This window comes from Pteropus medius, unplaced genomic scaffold (assembly GCF_902729225.1).
Source record: "Pteropus medius unplaced genomic scaffold, Ma_sr-lr_union100, whole genome shotgun sequence".
NCBI classification, from domain to species: domain Eukaryota; kingdom Metazoa; phylum Chordata; class Mammalia; order Chiroptera; family Pteropodidae; genus Pteropus; species Pteropus medius.
In genome coordinates this window covers 14,175,868-14,188,302 of record NW_024346667.1, presented here as the reverse complement: position 1 = coordinate 14,188,302, position 12,435 = coordinate 14,175,868, and the positions used below count along the sequence as shown (strand labels likewise).

General features: G+C 48.6%; 1 protein-coding gene across 3 annotated transcripts in view; it reads right to left on the bottom strand.

Annotated features, from left to right (window-relative positions):
• SCRG1 (stimulator of chondrogenesis 1) overlaps positions 1 to 10,347 on the bottom strand; it is a 108,744-nt gene extending 98,397 nt beyond the window's left edge. For all 3 annotated transcript variants that reach the window (XM_039876108.1, XM_039876107.1, XM_039876110.1), the window contains exon 1: positions 9,965 to 10,347. The gene's annotated coding sequence lies outside the window, so the exon portion shown is untranslated. The remainder of the gene's footprint in view (positions 1 to 9,964) is intronic.
• Positions 10,348 to 12,435: the final 2,088 nt, after the last annotated feature.

The following is a 12,435-nucleotide window of genomic DNA, read 5'->3' as shown; positions in this document are numbered from 1 at the left end:
TGAAATACTGTGGGAAAATGGAGAGCTTCCAAAGCGAGGTCCTTCCGCTGCCTGGCCAGGAAGGCCCAGAGTCCCTGGTGCCCCATGTGTGGCGCCAGGAGGCGCTGCTACTGGCCTGGAACCAAAGTGAACACTAGGGGAGGGATTGGGGACCAGAGGGCGAGAGGCTGTGCTCTCAGAGATGACGGGAGAGGGAGGTGGGAGCCAAGCTGCCAGCGCTGAGGAGAAACCTCAGTAATGTCCTCTGCGCTCCGCCTCCTGGCTGCCTGACACCAGGAGGCTTCGTGGAACTTCACCACCTTCCCCCTAAATGTACAGAGAAAGACTTAGAGTAAAAAAAAAAAAAAAAAAGATAACGATCGTGTTGTAAATCAGATTGAAAACAAGATTTTACTAATTTTACGAAACAATCTATCAATCCACTGGGTTCAGTTGACCGGAGGTATGAGGATGCTTTCCGCAGTAATTGGAAGTGGAGGTGAAATGACAAGGTCCTAATTAAAAATTTCTCCGATGGGTTCTGGATAAAGAGCGCACAAGCCCGACAAGCATTCCCACATTGTGCAGTCAAGGACCCCCTGCCTTCGGTCTAACAATAATTCCCATCCCCGACACAGAAGGATTAGAACCTTTCCACCTCCCCGGCCTCAGCAATCCCTAATTGCCAAATCACAGGCCGGCAACAGGGGGAGCCAGACCACAGGCAGCGCCCCCACGCTACGTTGGTGCCCAGGAGACTTCTCCTGCGAGGTCGAGGCCCTCAAGAAAGGCACTAGAAAAGGCCTGGGGCCGGGGTCTCAACGGTATATCGTAGAACTACCCTTCTGCCCCAAACCGAGCTCTGGACCATCGCCAGTTCTCCCAGATGTATACGAACTCTGCGACCGCCAAGCGACAGACTCCGCACGCAGGGCCAGACTGGCTGGAGTAGCACTCGTGGTCCCGGAGCCCCAAGTGCGAATGCCTCGTTTTGGGATAGGTGCCACTGCATTTGTTCGGCGCGTTGTCAGTTTGAAAACGCTTGTACCCACACAGTTGCACATTTCTCTGTTTTCAGGACTTAGTGCAAAGTGAGAGAGGTGGCCTTCTTCTTTAGGACATTTCCCTAGACCAGACTGCGGCGGGTGATGGTGCAGTTGGTTGCAGCTGGTACCCGGTTTGGAAACAGACCCCGCAGCACATTCCATATTCTAATTCACAAGTACTAAGGGGTATTCAAGAATGAGTTTGCCCATGTCCCCCTGATGTTCTCATGCAAATAACTCAACCTTCTAATCGTAAATCAAAGCTCCAAGACCCGCTTTTGCAAGGGTCGATGTGAAAAGAAGACGAGGAGGGGTGTGTGTGTGTGTGTGTGTGTGTGTGTATAGCAGCATGAGACAAAACAAAAAGCCTCCCACGGCGTGAGGGTGGGGAAGGACGGGGACCTGGAGGCTGCGATCGCTTGAATAAAGCCCTTGGGAGTCTGGAGTCTCAAGTTTCTGGCCTCAAGGCCTGTGCCTCGCCAGTCTTGCCCTACTGTCATCTTTCTCGCCGAGCTCGAAGGAGAGACTGCGTGGCTCAAGCTGGAGTGCGCACCTACGATCCCACACTAAGCCAGTCCCGCCTGGGCCCCGGCCTTCTCTGCGGCCGCCAGCGGCCAGACCCGGGCTCTCGGCCCTTCCCCCGGGCTCCACTCGGGCCTGGCAACGGCCTTGCCAACCTTCTCAAGTGAGCTCACTTCCTCCCCGCGCCCACCCGCATGTTCGCGGGAATCCGCGCCTCCGCTCGCGCGGTAGCAGAGCGCGCGGGGCGCGAGACGCTGGACCATTTCCTGGACTTTTCTGGGGGCAACATCCGGAGGCTGAGAGAGATTCCGCCGGGAGGAAAAGGGAAGCCAAAACCTCTGGAAGAAGAGAAAATGACTTCATTCGTGGCCAAACGCCGAGCGCGGGGTCTGAATGCACGGAGCCCGAGGCCAAGGCCGGGCCAGGAGGTTCATCCCGAGTCCTCCTTGACTCTGGCCCAGCAGCCTGCGTCTCTCTTCTTCCTTCCTTCTCTCTCCCCCGCCCACTGCCCCCTTGTTTCTCCTTTAGTTTTCACATGTGTTTTAAAAATTCATATGTGGGCACGTTTAAAAAGCAATTTCGCATTTTAAAGTCGGCAGCAGCAGAGGGAGAATTACACATCGGATTGGATTTAATTAGCTGGTAATGCTCCTCTCATGCCCCCATAATTAAACAGAGACTCTAGTGGTGCTTCAGGGCCCACAAGTGATTATTACAAGCATATTTTACATTTACATTAAAATGCTTTCCCCGGGGTGTAATCCAAGATCTGGCTCCATTTATTCGAATTTTGAACCTGAGCGCTGAGGCTAGAACACAGCTCCCCAGCTATGAAAGGATGGCTTGTGGGGGCTTTTGTTTAGTTTCTGTGGCTGATTTTTAATTTTGTCCGGTTCTGTTTCTGAGGAGTAAGGAAAGACAGTTAGTGGATGGCTCTTGAGGCCCCTTTGTATCCGGTTGGGGAGCCTTCAGCCTTAGATTCCATCGTGATTCACGCCAAAAGAATATTTTTTAAAAAATTTGTGCAAAACCTAGAGCCACTTCGGTAGTTCTGCGCCAGGCACAGAGAGGCACATCCAGCCCAAGCGGCGTCTTCAGCCCTGACAGCAGATGGACTGGCTGCCGTGCATGTGGAATGTTTCCTATAGAGATCCAGGACCTGGGTTTGGTGACGTCGCAATCTCCTTCCTCTTACATTCTCTTCTTTCCCATTTCATCTTTATGTCAACATGATCTACCAACCTCTCTCCCTCTATGATTCCTTGAGAATCATCTCTAGTCCCCTCACTGGGCCACAGAATCTCTCCTGCCAAGGGACGCTGCTGGCCAGATGCGCTCACCTTGGGAACCCACAGTCCTAGTTGTCCCCCATCCTGTCTCCGCCGCCTGACAATTTCCAGGCTCCAAGTGAAGCGCGTGTCCGTGTTGTCACCAGACTCAGGAGCGCTTTTGATGAGAGCTGCTTCCCTTTTGGAAACACAGTCCCTCTCCCCAAGAGAAAAGAATCTATTCTCCTGGACTGGCTTACACACACACACACACACACACACACACACACACACACACAGAGCAAAGTTTGTGTGGTGTGAAAACATCAGCCTCTAATAGCTGACTTGGAATTCAGTAAAGACTTTCAGGAAATGAGATAGGCCTGCTCAAATTAACCGCCCCCCAGATTGTCATTTCTGGCTACCTCTTCTCTGGCTTGTCCTCTACATCATTTTTTCCTTCAAAACATTTCTACCGCAACATCCTCTTTAATTATGCCCTTATCTTTCTTAAACAAGAGATCTCTGGAAATGACAACCTAAAGAGAGGAGAAAAACCCCCTTCCAGTCTCATTAATTAGTGGCACATGCTGGTCAGGTACCAGGAGCAGCTTTCGCTCTGAGTCTTCTCGTCTGTAAAGAAGCAGTTAGACAGATACACGCTAAAGACACGTTTCCATTCTTAAATTCAATACTTTTATGACAAACTTTTCTTTTGTATTTCTGAATGATTGAGGATACATATATATATATATTTCAGCAAAGTTCTGTGCTATGATGCAGATGATGAAGATATTTTAAACTTTTGATAATGTTGTCTCTGGCAGCCTTTCTCTCTGGATACAGAAAGAGCCCCTCAGAGCCAAGAGCACCAAGCGTGGGTCTCCTGAACACAGCCATCAACCAAGTCCACTTTTGGTCACATGATTCATTAAGACCTACAATCCTCATCTGACCCTGCCCGTTCATGTACCACCAGTGAAACCCCCATAAAACTGGCCAAGAGGCTGACCAACATATGCATGCATTAATTAAAATTATGTGGGCCTTTGTCTTCCAGCCTGATGAACAGCTCCAGGGCTGCAGGGAGCAGAGGGCTTGGGATCCTTTTCACCTATTTGTGCCCTCAGGTCCTACTAAGGCATTGGTAGAACACAGTGGGTGATCTGAAAGCTAACCCCCTTTGGAAAATGGCTTAACCGCAGTAATTAAGGCTAAAACCTGGCAGTGGGTCCCTAAGAAGGACAGGCAAGAACCTTTTCAAAGGCAGAAAAGAGAAGGCGCTGTGAGGAAGAGCGTGGGCTTGAGCCAATGTAGCAACTGCCATTCTGGCCAGGTACCAGGAAGTCACAAAACACCCCAGATAGCGGAACTGGCTCCATCCTTGGCAGGGGGCCCTGAGCATGGCACTTTTCCCACAAGGCATGTTCTCTTATCCATGCATATCCGACCCCTAGATAGAGGATGGTCAGGGTCAGTCACTGTTGGACAGCAAAACCACTTAGCCTCTCTGGGGCCGCACTGATGCAACTGAAGGTATCACCTGCTCTGTATAGGAAGCAATCAATTCTGGCTTTATCTTGTCTCTTGTTAAATTGTAAGAGACAAAATGCTTGAGGTCTGTCAAGTTTACCTACACTTACTTATTACACTGCAGAATTTATCTCTGTTGTTTTATAATACATGTGCCTTTCTCAATCCCTGCCCCCTCCATTTCTAACCCATACAAAATATCTACAGGCTAGAACATGGCAAAAACCCTCTTATAGTAGGAGGGAATTTGTTATTTATTTGATGCATAATAATTTAGTTCTTTTAAATTTGAATAGTGGAGGCATACCATAAAATGAGGAGCCACATTCTCACAATCCTTGATAACCCCCATCTTTCTGCTTGCTTTTCTTTCTCCCCTTCTTCCCTTGTTCCTTATTCTTTGAGAAAAGACATCCAATTTGGAGTCTTAGGTATCATTTGCTCTATCTGTGCCCCATCTTCTCTTTCCCTTTCCGGATATTTTAAATTACAGTCAGAAGGCATCTCCAACCCTGACCAGATTGTATTTGGTGTGAGTCTCTTTAAATTCTTCAAAGCTTCCTGGGGTGTCCTTCTCCCTACTCCTCCTGATCATCCAAACAGATACGAATGGAATAACTTGCATCATTCTAGATCCATAGAAATTATATTTCGATTTGCTTTTCTATGCCTTAGGAAGCTCTGGAAGGATGTGCAAGAAATAAATAACAATGGGAGAAGCAAATAGACAGATACTGAAAAAGACTATTCGCATATACATTTTACCTATTTGAACCATGAGAATGTACTGCCTATTCATTAGAAATTAACCTAATCAGAATCTATATGAGAGCTGCTAGATGCTAAATATATTTAAACATGATATTACATATTGAGGAGGATCTAGAAGACATCTACTGAGAATATGGGATTGAAAAACAGTAATAAACTTTATTTTGCTCAATGGGTCACAAGTTGGAAATGTAAAGAATAATATTTTTATGCATAAATAGAAAACTTTAGTGAGGCAAAATGCACACTACTTGAATACTCTTCTCCTATTCCCAGATGGGAGAATTTGTTAGTTTAAAGTCATGTGCTCCTCCAGTAAAGTCAGGTCAGTGAAATCAGACTTGCAAGACTGACCCAGCGAGCCCTCAGTCCTAAGTGGAAAGGCTAAGCTAGAGCACAACTGAAAAAGGATCGATGTTTCCTAATAGATGTTTGAAAATGGACAATTTCTTGAACAAGGAGGACAAGACCCTTCCATAGGAATGGCTGCCTCTCAGCCCATTCCCCCTCTGTGCAATCTTACCCCACTCAGGGTGGGCTGAACACTCTGCCCTAAGATGTATATGCCCCTTTCCCTCGGCTTTAACTAGCTCTTCAGCTCACACGAGTGTTTATGTCTCCTGCAGCTTTTCCTGTTGCATAGTCCGTGCTAGTAAACAACTTAAATCGCTCCATGGCAAAGGTCAAATTGCAAAATGAAAGGCACTTTTAAAAACTCTCATTTAAAGGTATGATGTACAGAAAACCACATGGGGAATAATCTCTGCTCAATCCACTTGTGTTAATAAACAAATCCTGCCTAGAACACAAAATCAGATCGCCTTTTTCCACGAAAACAGGTGGTTAGCTATGTGATTTCCAAGGAGGTACTGAGTTATATTGGAAACTCTGAAGAAGAAGGACCAGGAGAAAGAACAAGCCGAAATTTGTGAGACCCATAAAGGTGGCATTTGGAAGAAACAGTGGGGCAGGAAGGAACGGGAAGGGGGTTGAAAAGCCCTCAGTTTGCAGAAGTTGAAACATATGGTGCCAGCATTTTTCAAAGAAGAGGGATAGAAAGTAAAATTATTTTTCCCCCAAAGGCATGCCTTTCCTCAAATAAAGATGTATCTTGAGGCTGGAGACATTTTCTCCTTCCACAGGGAATGAGAAGAGGCCATTTAGAACCAATTTTCATCATTTAGTTAAAATAACAGAGTGATTGTGGAAGCTACAGAAGGAGTGAAGGTGTTTGGGCTAAAGAAACTTCAAGATCGGGCCTGGCTGGGAGTGGAAATATCTAAACGGGTTCTTCATATTTCATGTTTTATAGACAGTCTTTTCCCTAAAGGATATACTTTCATTAGGTCATAAATGCACCAACAGATGAGAAAGAGGGAAAGAGAGGTGTGTGCAGGGGTGTGTGTGTGAGTGTGTGCGCTCCTGCTTCCGGCATGAAAGCATGGGTATGTGGGTTGGGGTGTGGTGGGAAGAGGGGTCCAGGCGCCAGGTGTATGCCACCCACCTCCGCGGGCAGAGGTCAGGGACACCGAGTTGAGGCCGCCCTCACTGAGGCTTTCTAGGGCTTCTGCTTGGCTTTCCTAGTTCCTACGTTTCCCGTGGGCCCTATCGAAGCTCCTAACTGCCCAAAGTTCAAGCATTTAGTCTCATGAAGGCCACAAAAGCCGGGGTTGGGGGCGGTGAGAGAAACGTGTTTTATCAAAAGAGTTTGTTAAAAATTTAACTCGAGAAGTTTATTACTTGGGGTCTCAGTGCCTGAGCCTTGGTGGAAGGGAAATGAGCTGTCTGGTGGTTTTCACTTCCCGCTGGACCTCGATTCTGTGACGGAAGAGGCTCACCACCACCACCGCCACCACCCGGACTCTCAATGAGTGCGCCTGGGTGCCCTCAGAGGTGAATGCTCGCTTCCTTGTAACAGGCAGGAGAAGATATTGCAGAGAGAATCGCCCTGTCTCCGCTAGTTACGTTGGTTTCTTTCAGTGCATTTTTCCAAGTGAGTCGGGGTTATGCAACCAGCATCAATTAGCCGCCTGTATTGCGTCCCGGAGATTGTTTAAATCTACAGCACTGATTTCCCACTAAGAAGCTGGTAGCAGTTTTGAAATTATTGTAAAACACCACCCGAATGATAAATTGTCTAGGCCAGATTAGCAAGACACGCGCGCAAACTCTTATGTTTAAATCACACTCTGAAATATTTCGATAGGGATCTACAAGCGACAGAGCAAACAGGAGCAACATTTTCCCTCTCTTTTGACTTCCTGTTTCTAAAGAAAGTATTGGTATCAAGGACGAGTTAGGTAATGTGAACTAAAAGGCAACAACAGATCGCCGTCGTTTAAACCCAATCACAGTTCTTAGTTCAAGGAAAACTGTCTTTAATTGACACCATGTATATTCCTCTGCTTCTCCCCGGCTGCCCAGGCACGGACGCCTCCAAGAGTATTTATTTCTAGGGCTTTTGGAAACAAAACTACTAACCCGGTCTGCTCTGTAAGAGAGAGCTCCAAGATGGACTGCCGGAGAGGGGCTTTTTGACCCCAGTGGAAATTAGTCATATTGACAGACGCCCAGGGAAGGTAAATTACCCAGCGCGCTGATGTTACGCAGAAGCGCGCGGGGTTCAGACTCCACTGCGGCGCCGAGGGGGCCGGAGGCTCCGAGTTCATTCCCCCTGATTCCTTCAAAGCCCGCTTCTCTTCTTTAGGGCCTGAGATTTCAACGTGAAGGCGACGGAAAGGCGATTAAAAAAAAAAAAAAAGTGCCAGAGAGGAAACGGGCAAGAGAAAACCAAAAAAGTGGAGGGAAAGAGAAATGCTGTGTGCTGTGGCGCAGGCAAGCCGTAGGACCGGGGACAAATCGCTCAAGTCTGAAGGGGAGGGAGAGAGGGAGGAGGCAGGCAGGGAGGGAGAGGACCGCGCGCCTCCAGGCTCCCAGGTCCGCCACTTGGGAGGTCCCGGCCCCAACGCAGGCCCGGCCAAAAGTCCCCCCGGGAGGCTCGCGGCTCGGGCGGGGTCACAATTACACCTCGGCTCTGGGCAAGGACTTAAAAACCAAGTGGCGGGGGCTGCAGTCTGGAAGCAAGGCCCTGCGGTCATCAGAGGGGGGCCGGGCTGGTGCACAGGAACCTTTTACAAGGCATGTGGGTACAGGGGAAAATAAATAAATAAATAAACCACTTTCATCCAGCGTGGGCAGTGAAAATAAAGCTGTCTTATAGAGGGGGGCGAGCGGGAGTTTTGAAATTCAGTGTGTTTTGCTTGTATATAGTTTTTGCGGTTTTACCTGATAACCTAGGGGGAAATCAATCGTCAGGGAAATAACTGCTAGATTTTTTTTCTCGGGATACTGCTGTCATAAGGGTTCACAGATTTGTCCCAAGTCGGCTTGTGTCCCAGGACAGTAAGCAACGGTACACATCCGTACAGATCTATCATATAGACTGGGGGAGAATACTTGCATGACCGATTATTGTTGACATAAAATAGGATCTAGAGGTCTTACCTCTTTCTTTATAAAACCGAGTCTTTAAAACCGAGTCTGCAGAGCAGGCAGAATGGAACGCGTCAACAATGCGGTATCTGATTGTACCAGATATTGGACCAGAAGGCTTCTCTAAGAGTAACCAGCACGGGTACAAAAGACCCGGGTCTGGGCGCAACCACTAGGCGAAATTCGCCAGGCGGCTGCGGTGTGGGAGTCCAGCTAAGCCCGCCCTCCGGCCCCTGGCTCAAAGGAAGGACCCGACAGCCGCCCAGGCCGCAAGGTGGAGAAGGAGGCAGCCCCTCCAGCACAGGGCCGGGACTGGGGAGGTGGCTAGGTCCTCCCGGACCTTGGGCCTCGCGTCTGCAGTATTTGTAGCTCCTCTCTCAGTTCCCTAGAGGCTCTTTTGTAAGCCGAAAGGAGGTTCTCCGAGCTGCCCTCACTCGCGGGGGCGGGGGTGGGGGTGGGGTGGGAGGAGGTAGAGGAGGCTACACGGATATTTTGAAGAAAAATGGCTTATCTTTAAAACAAAACAAAACTCGCTCTCTGTTTCTGTCCTTCTTTCCTTTTCTCTCTTTCGCTCCCACCCTCCCGGCCAGGCTCCTGGGAACACGCCAAGTTCCACAGTTAAGAGAACCATGGGGTAAGGATGGGTGGGGTCTAGAAATTCGAGCAGAATCAGGGTGCCGTGCACCTTCCTTCTCGCCTTTCATGTCATCTCTCCGGCCACTGCTGCTCCCCGGGAGCGTTCCTAGACACCCTTGGGAGGGAAAGAAAGGAAGGGAGGAATCTCTGTTGCCTCCGAGGAGGCAGGGACGCGGGGCATTTGTTTATTTTTTAAATAAAGGTTTAAAATAAGTCCAAGTGTTTCTTCAACGGAGTTTCCAACCCGCTGTGTCCAGAGGATGGGAAACCTAGGACCCAGACTGGAGAATGTTTATTATGAAGAAAGCTGGGTCTCGCTGCGCCCCCTCTCACCTTGGAGATGCCCCAGTCCAGCTTCCCGGCTTGGGCCACAGCTGAGACCTCCGCCGCCCTGTTTCTCCCCATCCTGAATCAGGGGGCGCCCTGCGGGCAAAGCAATCCCGTCACCCGCCCCCGCCCCACCCCCGCCCCGCGCCTTCTTCGGCTTGGCGCTGCCCCTCAGCATTGCCCAGCTGGCAGGTCAGAGCTCCGCGGGGGAAAAGTAGGAAGGGAAGCGGGAGCCAGGACCCGGGTTCTCTCTCTCGCCTTAGGTTCAATCCGCCCCGGCACGTCCTCCTCCCAGCTCTCCCTACGCTAGTGTTCCGCCGTGCGGTCCACCTTACCTTCCTGGGGGACTCCAAGCTGCCCCCACGTCCTGGACACCGCGCCCCTACCTACCGGATTGCCTTCGGGGCCCCTCCGTGCTGTCTCGACGGTGCGGAGCTGTGGCCGGACGAAGAGGAACCAACAGGCCCGCCTGGTCTGTGCTCTTAGCAACCGGGTAGCCCTGTGGGTCGAAGATGCTCAGAGGAGGAGGAAGTGCAGAGAAAAAAGAAGAGGACCGGAAAAAAAAAAAAACCTAACATACACACACGCACGCAAAACCAACTTTGGGGTTGGACCTTTTCAATTTCACACGAAGCGACCTGGAGTATCTGGAGAAGGTTTTTGAAGACGTTTAGGAGGGAGGGTGAGTTTTCTGCTGAGAAACTCAATCTGCCATACAGTAGCGGCCCCATCTGGGATCTGTCACTGCTGACAGCACCACAGGGCACAGCCATGATCTTCTGCACAGCCTGCACTCCCCGAAATACCCTCCTTAATCAAAGGATGTCTGCGCGCCCGATCTCAGCTGAACGCGCCGGCGAATTCCACCCCCGCCCGCCCCCTCCCCACGGACACAGCCACGGCCCCTCTTGTCTTCCCAGTACATTAATTAAAAGCGGGAAAGAGACCGAGGCTGATGTCATTGCTCTCAAAAGATCATAAACGTAAAAGAGTCATCCTGTGAGAATCCCCGAAAATGACTTTAATGAATAATTTCAGAGACAGTTATGGCTTTGGGTGATTACTGAGCGAGAATATGAAAACCAGATTTGCAAAGCGAAGGCGATGGTCAGACGGCCTGGCCGGCACTTTCTCCCGTTAAAACCGCACCGGCTTTCCTTCATCGCCAAGTTCTAGTTACAGACTTAGGTTGCATTTTCTTCCTTACAAATAAAAGCAACAAACAGCCCCCTCCCCAACATCTTTGCCTTATCCTAAAGACAAAAATGTCAGCCCAAGACAACAGCAACAATCCACTTTAAATAGAAGGCAACCATGCCCTGGCTTCAGTGGCGGTTGGTTTGCATCTTTTCGTCAAGGAGGTATTTTTTGCCATCTTAATTTAGAATGATGTCTTTTTTTTGGCATCTTCTCTAGGCACTGTACTTGATGAAGGTTGAAAATTCTCTCTGTTCCTGAGTAAGTCCACTGTTTGTTCTAAATCCTTTCAATGGTGGAGCAGCAAACAAGTGAGCAGCAAATGATCCCACCTCTTACGGAAGAATCTGCGGGTCTGACTCTTTAGTTCTTGTTTACCAATGGATTGAAAGATGATTTGGTACTACAACGAGGAATGCTATTTTGAAACATTCCATCTGGTCACAGGAAAGCATCAGGTTGGGAATGGTTGGTTCATGATTAGTTGTGCATTAAATATACTGTTTGAGAAAACTGGGTTTTGGTTGGGGTGGGGGCTGGTGAGTACCCTGTGAGCCTTTATATTAACGATTTAACTGCCTCAAGCCTATCTCCTTTGCTTGACAATATCATCAGGGATTCTCTGGGCCTCTGGCCCACATTTCATCTAATTTCAGTAAAAGTTCATTAATGCTACTACACATAAGAAACTGTCAGGGGCAAAAGTAATGTGGGTTTTTCTTTTTATTGTTGTTGTTTTTCTTGTTTGTTTTTGAGTGGTTTGAATGATTCAGAAAACTGCCTTATTTGCCTGAGCAGGCTCTATCATTAAGATTGTGGAGAAGCTAGCTACTTGCCAGCACTGTGGGAAGCTACTTTGTGCAGCCATTGCCTGACCTTCTCCCCTCTAGAAACACAAATAGGTCCCTCTGTCTCCAATCAGTTAAGGATTCAATTGTCTATTTCTAGTCTCCAAAGACTCTCCACCCCCAGCTCAATATTTCTTTCACCCTTTGCTGGAAATACGAGTGGGTGGAAGTACCCCACGAGCTCTCTTAAATGTGACATTTTCACTGACTTAGGAGGAAATGATCCTCTTCCGTTTCAGATTACATGAAGACACTTTGGAGTTTGTTGTATTGAGTTGCATCGAAGAATTGAAGAGGGGTGAACGTTTGGGAAATTTTTTCAACTGGATTCCCTGTTAATTTTGATACCCTTTGCCCCCCAAATAGATCTTGTCACTACACTCAAATCATGGGTTATGACTTCTTCCTAGCTAAATTTATTGTAGCCCTTGACTAAACACTCAGCGTGGGCTTTGCAGCCCATGTGGAAATAAATAATATCTTCTGGGGTTGTTTTGAGTCCTTGCATTGCCTAATTAAATAGAGGTGTAGGACTGATCTATAATATGGCCAATTCTCTCCCTGGAGAGACTTTAAATAATGAAGGCCTTGCCCTCCCTCTACCCTATTCTTGATAAAGCCACCTCAAATCCTCCAGTGTTTCACATTGGCTGTTGAGAGAATGCCAAGGGTGAGAGACTGGCTGCAGTGGGTGTGTGTCGCCTCAGGTTATGGTTCCTGAATTCCCTGGAGAAGCTCTTGAAAATTGCAGACTTTGGGGCTACCTGACCTGCTGAATCAGAATTTCCGGTGAAGCTGGGCGAAATAAGGACTGGA